Consider the following 9,735-nt stretch of genomic DNA (forward strand, 5'->3'; position numbering starts at 1 on the left):
GGATTCCATTAAAAACAATTCTGTAATGGCTCAGTATTGTCGCAACCTGAAAAATACAGTGCAAAAAAAAACAACCGGCGAAAGAAAAAGACAGAAGAGTCGCCACCGTGCGTTATTTATCCCAAGGGAGGGAAAGGAAACGCTCGAAGTAAACCTGAAAAAGGAAAGGACAAGACGGGGTCTCGCAACCAAATCTTGGGTTCGGGAGTCGGTTATGCGAAGGGAAGGTATTAGCACCCCTACGCATCCATAGTACTCTACGGGATCCACTTTTGTAGTTCTTGTCTAAAGGGTGTGGGTTTATCTTGTGCTGTTTGCCAAAAAAAGGGTTAAATGAAAATGACTCGCGCGGATGTCGCATCCAATGTATACGTATCTCATCTGAATATGAGAATCAGAGTCTTCGTAGCTCGGCTACCAATGGGTTGGGGGGATGTGTGCTCGCTAAGACATCGCGTCTTATGCCTACGTATCTCATCTGGAATGAGAATCAGAGCAAGCCGTAGTTCGGCTAACTACGGGGTTATGGATTGGGTTTTGGGCGAACGACGTCACTACGCAATCTACCGGATGCTCGACCTTTGGAGACTTACTCGCCTGTAGTAGAAGGAGTTAACGTGTTGCTTTGGGTTTTAGGGTTTGGGATGCTCGAGGGCAAAAAGGCAGTCCTTGACGAAGGAACCGCGCTACCTGCAGGGATATGAATACAAAACACAAAACATGTATCTCAAAGTAAAATGCCACCAAGGGGCTCAAACGTTGCCTCCTATCGAGGTCTTCCAGCTAGGAAAGCAGTAAAATGCGGGAAAAATGTAAAAGTACCACGCGGATAAAGATCCGAAGTAACAGCAATTAGAGGAATGGGAAACCATGAGATCCTTCCAAGCTAACATCATCAAAGAGGTAATCGGAATGAACCTCCAGGGGTTATCCCACAAATAAAGTGGGAAACCACGCAAGTTATCCCTGCAAAAGTCATGTGAGCCCTCACAAAAACTCAACAAAAGGGTTAGTGAAACACCATAAGCATTTTTTCATGAATAATAGTATGGTTTCAGAAACCTCAAACCCTGTGGCATACACTCAAAAATTAAACGGTTAAACATTCAAGGCATTGTTTATACATTCATATACATATTAAACCCATGGGCGAAAAACCTAATGAAATTCATCCATCATACCTCATACATTCAGAGTATTCAACTTCAAAGCAAAAGGTAATGGGAATAAAGGCAAACCTGATTGGAGAGCTTGATTGAAATTGAGTTGCACCCGTGAGGTTTACAAAACAATCTTCAGGGTTTATGTGAGGCAGAGGCGATTCTGTGTAGCTGAGTTCCCTTCGGGGTTTGGAGGCTGCTTTGAACTCCGTTAGGTCTTCTCTCACTATCTTTTTCCTCAGGGTTTTGTTCCAAGGAAACCTCAGAGTATTTTGCTTCTCTTCAAAATCCCCCTTTGTTCTGTGTTCTCTCAAGTGAAGCCTTGGTATTTATAGACTGAATTTCATGGTTTTGTGGGCACAAATGAGAGAGACCCAAGTCCAAAAATTTTTATTATATTTTATTTATTTAATTATTTATTTAATTAATTAATTAATTAATTAATTAATTAAAAAAAATTTATTATTTTTTTTTTAAAATTATATATATATATATATATATATCTTTTTTTTCGTTTTTTTTTTGTTTTTTTTGTTTTTGTTTTTGGATCTAATTCTGATTGACATGATGAAATGCAATATGAAATGCTAAATGAATGCATGAATGAGGAGGGCAAATTTTGGGGTGTTACAGCTGCCCCTATTGAATCATCAGCTAACCCGAGTAGGATGAAAGCGAACAGCTTATCAGACAAACGGGGTGAGTTGTGATTGAATACCAAAGATAGACCGAAAATTTGTGCTCCGAGAATACCACAAAAACGCGGAAATACACCGCGTTGTTTATCTTTCTTCCGATCCTCTGGCTTAATCTGGAGTTTCGATCCTTTGGCTGAACCTATACTCAATTTAGTCCTCTCGTTGGATATTAATTTTGATCCTCGGGCTGGATACAATTTTGATCTTCTGGCTAGATCTTCTTCGATCTTCTGGCTAGATCTCCTTCGTTTCGATTCTCTGGCTGAATCTATTTCCTTTGATTCTCTGGCTGAATCCATTTTAGTCTTCGGGCTAGACCTGACTTTGATCTTCTGGCTAGATCTGGAGTGTCGATCCTCTGGCTGAATCTGAACTTAATTTGATTCTCTGGCTGAATCTACTTCGATCTTCTAGCTAGATCTGAATTGTTTCGATTCTCTGGCTGAATCTATTTCTGGTCTTCGGGCTAGACCTGACTTCGATCTTCTGGCTAGATCTTCTTCGATCTTCTGGCTAGATCTCCTTTGTTTCGATTCTCTGGCCGAATCTATTTCGATCTTCTGGCTAGATCTGGATTATTTTGATGATAAATTCCCATCATTAGGATCCCGCATCTGAGGCATGCGCTGGTTGACCCTCTTTTGAAATCTACACCCAACCTTCATATTAGATATGCAGCTTCGAGAATATTCCACTTTTGGGCTTCATACATATTCTTCGGGCTAGAATCATGTTGTAACGACTCCTCAATTAGACTTAGGCTTGCTGGGGAAATAAAGCTTGTAGGCGACTTCACTTGGGAATCTTCAAATTGAGCCTGAGGCTGACTCTTGGGAAAACGATTCTCAGGCTGAATCTTCAAAAATGACCCTCATGCTGGATCACTGGAACACGATTCTCAGGCTGAATCTTCAAAATGACCCTCTGGCTGGATCACTGGAAAACGATTCTCAGGCTGAATCTTCAAAATGACCCTCAGGCTGGATCACTGGAAAACGATTCTCAGGCTGAATCTTCAAAATGACCCTCAGGCTGGATCACTGGAAAACGATTCCCAGGCTGAATCTTCAAAACGACCCTCAGGCTGGATCACTCACGCTTGATCCTCTGGCTGGATCTCATGACCTTGGTTGTAAAGTAATTCTTCAGTCTGCTTGGAAGAACCTGTTTATCAGCTTATGTGTATGCTTGATATGATATGCATGCAAATGCAAATGTTATGCATGGTGTAAAAAGAAATCTGCTTGGGGAAGCAAACTCCGGTAGGGAACAGATCGCTGTATCAATCCTTGAATGCTCTGTGGGGAATGATCCGTCTGCCGGGACCAATGAGCCACCAAAAATAAATTGGCTGCTTGAAAAGTTGACCTTGCGGGGGGAGTATCAACTATGGAAACTTTGTTCGGCGAGGCTCTGTGAGGAAAGTCTGTGGGGAAAACACTTCCTGGGGAAATGTCGTAGGAAACGACCTTTGCTGGGGATATGAACTTGCTAATTGTCCTCAAGCTGGGGATTAGAACAAATTTGTTAGAAATAATCTGTTGGGGATGAGATGAACACTGGGAACACCACCCTCTTGTCCGTTGGGTATGCAACCACTCCGCTGTTGCTAGGAAGATACAGTCTGACACTGTCAACTCCGCTGGGGATATATAGTCTAGATACTGTCAACTCTACCGGGGATAGACAGTCTGGGTACTGTCAACTCTGTTGGGGAACAAGCTCTGCTGTGGAGAGACTTTGTCAACCGCTTGGGGATGAGGCTTCATGACTTGGCATCCGGTTCCTGTGACCTGCAACCAAAAATACACGTACGCCTCGGGGGAATTACTCGGTTTGAATTCACCGTTCGGGATTAAGCATATTCAAAGCAATTTTAAATGTTTTCCTGTGCAAATCATCTGCAAAAGCCACCATTATATTCATATGCAATATGTTTTATCAAAAATTCGGACATTTTTGCAAACAAACTGATAAATGAAAAATAAAGAGGCTCTTTAACTGAATTATTCGACTCTTAATGGGGAGAAAATTTGTGCCAGGAATAGGCGAGGGTATCAGGAAGCTGATCCCTGAAAAGAGGTGGTCGCTATAAAAAAAAAAGAGAACTATCCTAATGGCAATGTGGAAACGGGGTCCCACTGAGTTTCGACTCTGCTATGACTCGTATGTCCTCAAGACGCTCTGCTCATCTTGCTTTCTGAAGTGGATGATTAGTCGATCTTTAACCTTCGAAGATTTCCGGATTGAATGAAACGGTGATATAACACTGATGAACTCAGATCATAGTCATTCGCTTATTCCCTAACTTTTGCCTGGATCGCCCCCTTTTCGGGTTTTCAATCCACCGGGATACCCATTTTTGCCTGAGCCGCCCTTTTGGGTTTTCGACTCACCGGGTGTACTCTTTTTTTATATCCCTAATTTTTGCCCGAACCTCTTTATTCTTTTTTTTTTGTTCGTCGGGATGCCCTTTTTTTGCCTGGACTATTCTTTTTAACGTCCAGCGGGTCTATTTTATGCGAAGTATTTTTTTTTAACTGTGTCTGAGTTAATAGGGGACGGGAATCCTTCGCCATCCATGGTTGTTAGCATCAAAGCTCCGTCATAGAAAATCCTTTTAACCACGTACGGACCCTCATAGTTCGGTGTCCATTTGCCCCTATGATCTGTGTTGGGAGGAAGAAATCTTTTGAGTACCAATTCACCGACTTGATACCCTCGAGGGTGCACTTTCTGACCAAATGCTTTCTTCATTTGTCTCTGACCGAGATACGTCAATTCTGGGTACGTAGTTCCAGCATAGCATCATTTCCCATTGGTTTGATTGATGACCAAAGCTGAATCCCCGTATACATCCAGGGTTTTAATCTGTATATTGACGGCTTCCTCAAGTCTTAGGATACAAGCTTCGTATTCGGCTTCATTGTTGGTGCAGGGAAAAGTTATTCTGGCACCAAATGGCATATGAACCCCTTCCGGTGTGATCAATACTACACCAACTCTGCGACCATTGACGTGGACCGCCACATCAAACATCATAACCCATTTGGATTCAGGGTTAGGCCCCTCCTCCGGGAGTGGTTCCTCTCAATCTTTCGATTTGAGAAACATGATGTCCTCATCAGGAAAGTCAAACCTCATAGGTTGGTAATCATCAATCGGTTGCTCTGCAAGATAGTCTGACAAGACACTTCCCTGGATGGCTTTTTGTGAAGTGTATTGGATGTCATACTCTGTCAGTATCATTTGTCACCTAGTAACTTTTCCGGTAAGTGCTGGCTTTTCAAAAATATACTTGACTGAATCCATTTTTGATATCAATAGAGTCGTGTGAGTCAACATATACTGTCTTAGTCGGCGAGCAGCCCATGCCAAAGCGCGGCAAGTTTTCTCGAGCAATGAGTATCTTTGTTCACAGTCGGTAAACTTTTGCTAAGGTAGTATATTGCATGCTCTTTTCGACCTGACTCGTCATGTTGACCTAGCATACAACCCATTGACTTTTCTAACACAATCAAGTACATGATCAACGGTCTTTCCTCTCGGCCTGTAGACTTGCCCCGATCTTGATCTCTTTCTTGTCGTCTTCGGTACCAACGTTGATGGTCTCAACCACCTCCTGATAAGGTGTAATATCTCGGTCCTCCTGTTTCAACAATCTGGCTAACCCTTCAGGCAATTCACAAACTTCCTCAGCCCCTTCTTCGGCTTGATAGATAGGATTGTCGAAGTCATACTTGGTCATAGCAGTGAGATCCGAGTGGTCGGCTCTGCATGATGGAGGATCATGCTTTACCTTAGAATGAGAGAGATTTTTTTTGAAAGAAAGGAAAAACGAAAAAAGAAACATTGCCATTTTTTTTGTAAAAAGTAAAAAAACTGAAAGAAAGAGAACACAAAATTGTTTGCAAAAGCCGTCCTTTATTGATGATAAAAATAATTGCGAAACGTAACTAAATGGATGGCCCTACAAATGAGCCGTTACACCTTGGGCAAAGTGTAAGACTTTATTATGCATGTAATAAAGGAAAACAATAAAAATCACTCTTTCAGTAGAGTAACCCAGACGGTTTTTTCAGACGACCAATTGTCGAGCTTTTCTCCCGGGACACACGGGCGAATCCAGCTATCTAAGTCACAGTCGCTGTCAGCCTTGTCTTCATCTGCAGCATTGACAGTGTGGGGAGAAACCAAACCCCCGCTGGAGAGAGTACCGGTTTCATTCTTCTGAGATCCCGGAGCATACCCCAATCCAAACTTGTCTTCTTTGATGACTGGCTCCACAAATTTGCCCCAGCCTTGGGCATTACCAACTTCAACCACTTCGACAGCATTAATCCCCTGCCCGCCGTGAGCCAGCATCGGGTTCTGGATAACATTAGGCACCGGAGCAAAATTGATAGCCTGGGCATCTCTCAAATCTTGTACCTTTAACTAGAGAGCCTTGCAATTATCTGTAGTATGGCCAGGTGCGTTGGAGTGAAAAGCACATCTGGCGTTGACATCATAACCTCTAGGCAAATTATTGGGATCGATTGGTGGGGCCAAAGTTCTCAATGTAACCAGATTCATGTCAATCAGCTTGGGAAGTAATACTGAATAAGGCATTGGGATTGGCTCAATGACCCGGTCCGTCTGCCTTGGACGTTGTTGATAGTGTCTCTGCTGACCCGGATTACCTCCTTGTTGTTGATTGTTGTACCTGGGTTGTTGTTGCGGATGATATTGCGGTTGAGGAACAGGTGTTGGAATGGTGACTGCGGCCACTTGATCTTGATAGTAGTTAGGGCGTCCTCTACCCCTGCCTTTGCCGGCATACACAACGCTTGCCTCGCCTTCTTTTCTTCGCTGACCGTTACCAGCAAACGGTCTCTTGGGACCTGATGAGTTGGAAGCACTATTGTCTTGAATTCGGCCCATCTTCAACAGACTCTCGATCCTTTCTCCAGCAATCACTATCTCTGCAAAGCTGATTGACGGGCAAGCAGCCAATCTCTCAATATAATTGCCTTGAAGAGTGTTCATGAACATGTCCGCCATCTCCCTTTCAGACATAGGGGGTTGGACGGACGCAGCAATCTGTCTCCAACGTTGAGCATACTCTCTAAAGGTTTCCTTGGCAGTCTGAGACATACCTTGCAACAAGGTCCGATTTGGAGCCATGTCCAAGTTGTATTGATATTGCTTGACAAAAGCCTCTGCCAAGTCTTTCAAGCTCTTGATGGTAGTACGAGACAAATGAGAATACCATTCACGAGAAGCTCTAGTTAGACTGTCTTCAAAATAGTACATCCACAGCTTTTCATCTTCCGTGTGAGCTCCCAACCTTCCCAAATAAGATTGGAGATGAGTGCGTGGGCAAGAAGCCCCGTTGTATTTCTCAAAAGTAGGGGGTTTGAACTTGTGAGGAATCCTTACTCCCTGAACCAGACCAAGATTTGTGACATCAAAGCCTAAGGAATTTTGAGACTCCAAAGATTTGAGCTTCTCAGCAAGCTCATCCATACGGCGAGTGGTCTCGAGGGCCTCGTCGTGCAAAGAAAATTGATCACACTGATAATCTTCAGTAACGGGGTGCCCGTTAATCTGAATTCCTTGATTCACATTGTACCTTCCGCCAATACCATTTCCAACATTCCCTGTGTTGCCAACATTACCCGGGTTTCCATCAACATTTGCGTTACCCGCGTTTCCAGTGTTCACAGGGTTATTAGTGTTCCCAGGGTTACCAGGGTTTCCCTCAGCATTTGGTATCTCCAAATCTGGATTGGGCCTCGGTTGCTCAACCAATTCCCTCATCTTTTCTTGGCCTGCTGCCATACCAGTCATCAATGTCATGAACTGATCCATCCTTTCACGCATATCAGCCAGCTCTTTCTGTACTTGGTCCATCGCTAGTCGTGGACGGTTTTCCTTTGTCGGGTATCTGTGAACTTGCTTGGGACCAATAACTGCCTGATACAGGGAACAAACATTAGACACTGCGGTGACACCTACAAAACAGACAAGGGTTAATATGCATGGTATGCGATGCACTGCTTGTTCAGTTTTAAGGCACCCCCGTTTTGAAAGGGAATACCCTGCAAATGAATAAGCATGAGATGTTGGATGCAAATATGCAGATGATGTTATGCAATGCAAAGGCATGTCAATCAGAATTGATGTATCTGCTTGAACATCTGTCGGGTTGCACTGTCTGGAGAGAAATTAAGAGCACACCAAACAAAGGTCATGGGATGGATCATGTTATCCTTAATATCAACCACCCATTTTGGTGGATTATGGTTTACACCTTATCAACACCCGAGTTTCATTGATATTAAGGATACCTGATCGGATTAACCATGAATCAAGGGTTTGTTGCAAGTCACGGGCATGGAGTTTAGGTTAAGAACCACCCAAAAGGAGTGTACTAAGGTTTAAACCTGCCAAACATGTTCTACAAAAGGTTCCCATAGTCATAATCCCATCTTTCGGATATTATCAGAGGAACGACTACTCGTATTCCAACAATGTTCTCAAGAGAGACTCTTATGAGTGTAGTATCGCGTAACAATCATATCAAATCTTACATTTGAACGACTTTCGCACTACGTCCTACGAATAGGCCAAGATGGGTTTGGTAAACTAAGGTCCTCGGCTTCTTAGGTCTATATTGGAACAAGTAATGTCTAACCACAACTTACTTATGTGACATTATTGATCTCAACATGACCTCCACCAAGTGAATGGGCTTGCAAGTCAACTCGCTAAGGAATAACTCCACACAAGTCGACAAGACTATGCCATTCTCCTATCCTAAGTGCACTCGAGTTCGGGTATAGAACTCATCTCACAAAGATCATCAAGCAGCCATAGCCAGCCAACAGATACAGCAATGATATGTACACAATGCAATAAGGTAAAGTAGGTAAATAAATAACTGTACAAAAGCATGAACACCCAATAAACAAGAAATCACACAAGCTAGGAGGGACTCGCTTAGGGAAGATGGACCAGCAAGAGGTCAACTTCTAGTCCCCAGCAGAGTCGCCAGCTGTCGCAACCTGAAAAATACAGTGCAAAAAAAAACAACCGGCGAAAGTAAAAGACAGAAGAGTCGCCACCGTGCGTTATTTATCCCAAGGGAGGGAAAGGAAACGCTCGAAGTAAACCTGAAAAAGGAAAGGACAAGACGGGGTCTCGCAACCAAATCTTGGGTTCGGGAGTCGGTTATGCGAAGGGAAGGTATTAGCACCCCTACGCATCCGTAGTACTCTACGGGATCCACTTTTGTAGTTCTTGTCTAAAGGGTGTGGGTTTATCTTGTGCTGTTTGCCAAAAAAAAGGGTTAAATGAAAATGACTCATGCGGATGTCGCATCCACTGCATACGTATCTCATCTGAATATGAGAATTAGAGTCTTCGTAGCTCGGCTACCTATGGGTTGGGGGGATGTGTGCTCGCTAATACATCGCGTCTTATGCCTACGTATCTCATCTGGAATGAGAATCAGAGCAAGCCGTAGTTCGGCTAACTACGGGGTTATGGATTGGGTTTTAGGCGAACGACGTCACTACGCAATCTATCGGATGCTCGACCTTTGGAGACTTACTCGCCTGTAGTAGAAGGAGTTAACGTGTTGCTTTGGGTTTTAGGGTTTGGGATGCTCGAGGGCAAAAAGGCAGTCCTTGACGAAGGAACCGCGCTACCTGCAGGGATATCAATACAAAACACAAAACATGTATCTCAAAGTAAAATGCCACCAAGGGGCTCAAACGTTGCCTCCTATCGAGGTCTTCTAGCTAGGAAAGCAGTAAAATGCGGGAAAAATGTAAAAGTACCACGCGGATAAAGATCCGAAGTAACAACAATTAGAGGAATGGGAAACCCTG

Source organism: Lathyrus oleraceus, chromosome 5 (assembly GCF_024323335.1).
Source record: "Lathyrus oleraceus cultivar Zhongwan6 chromosome 5, CAAS_Psat_ZW6_1.0, whole genome shotgun sequence".
Lineage (NCBI taxonomy): Eukaryota > Viridiplantae > Streptophyta > Magnoliopsida > Fabales > Fabaceae > Lathyrus > Lathyrus oleraceus.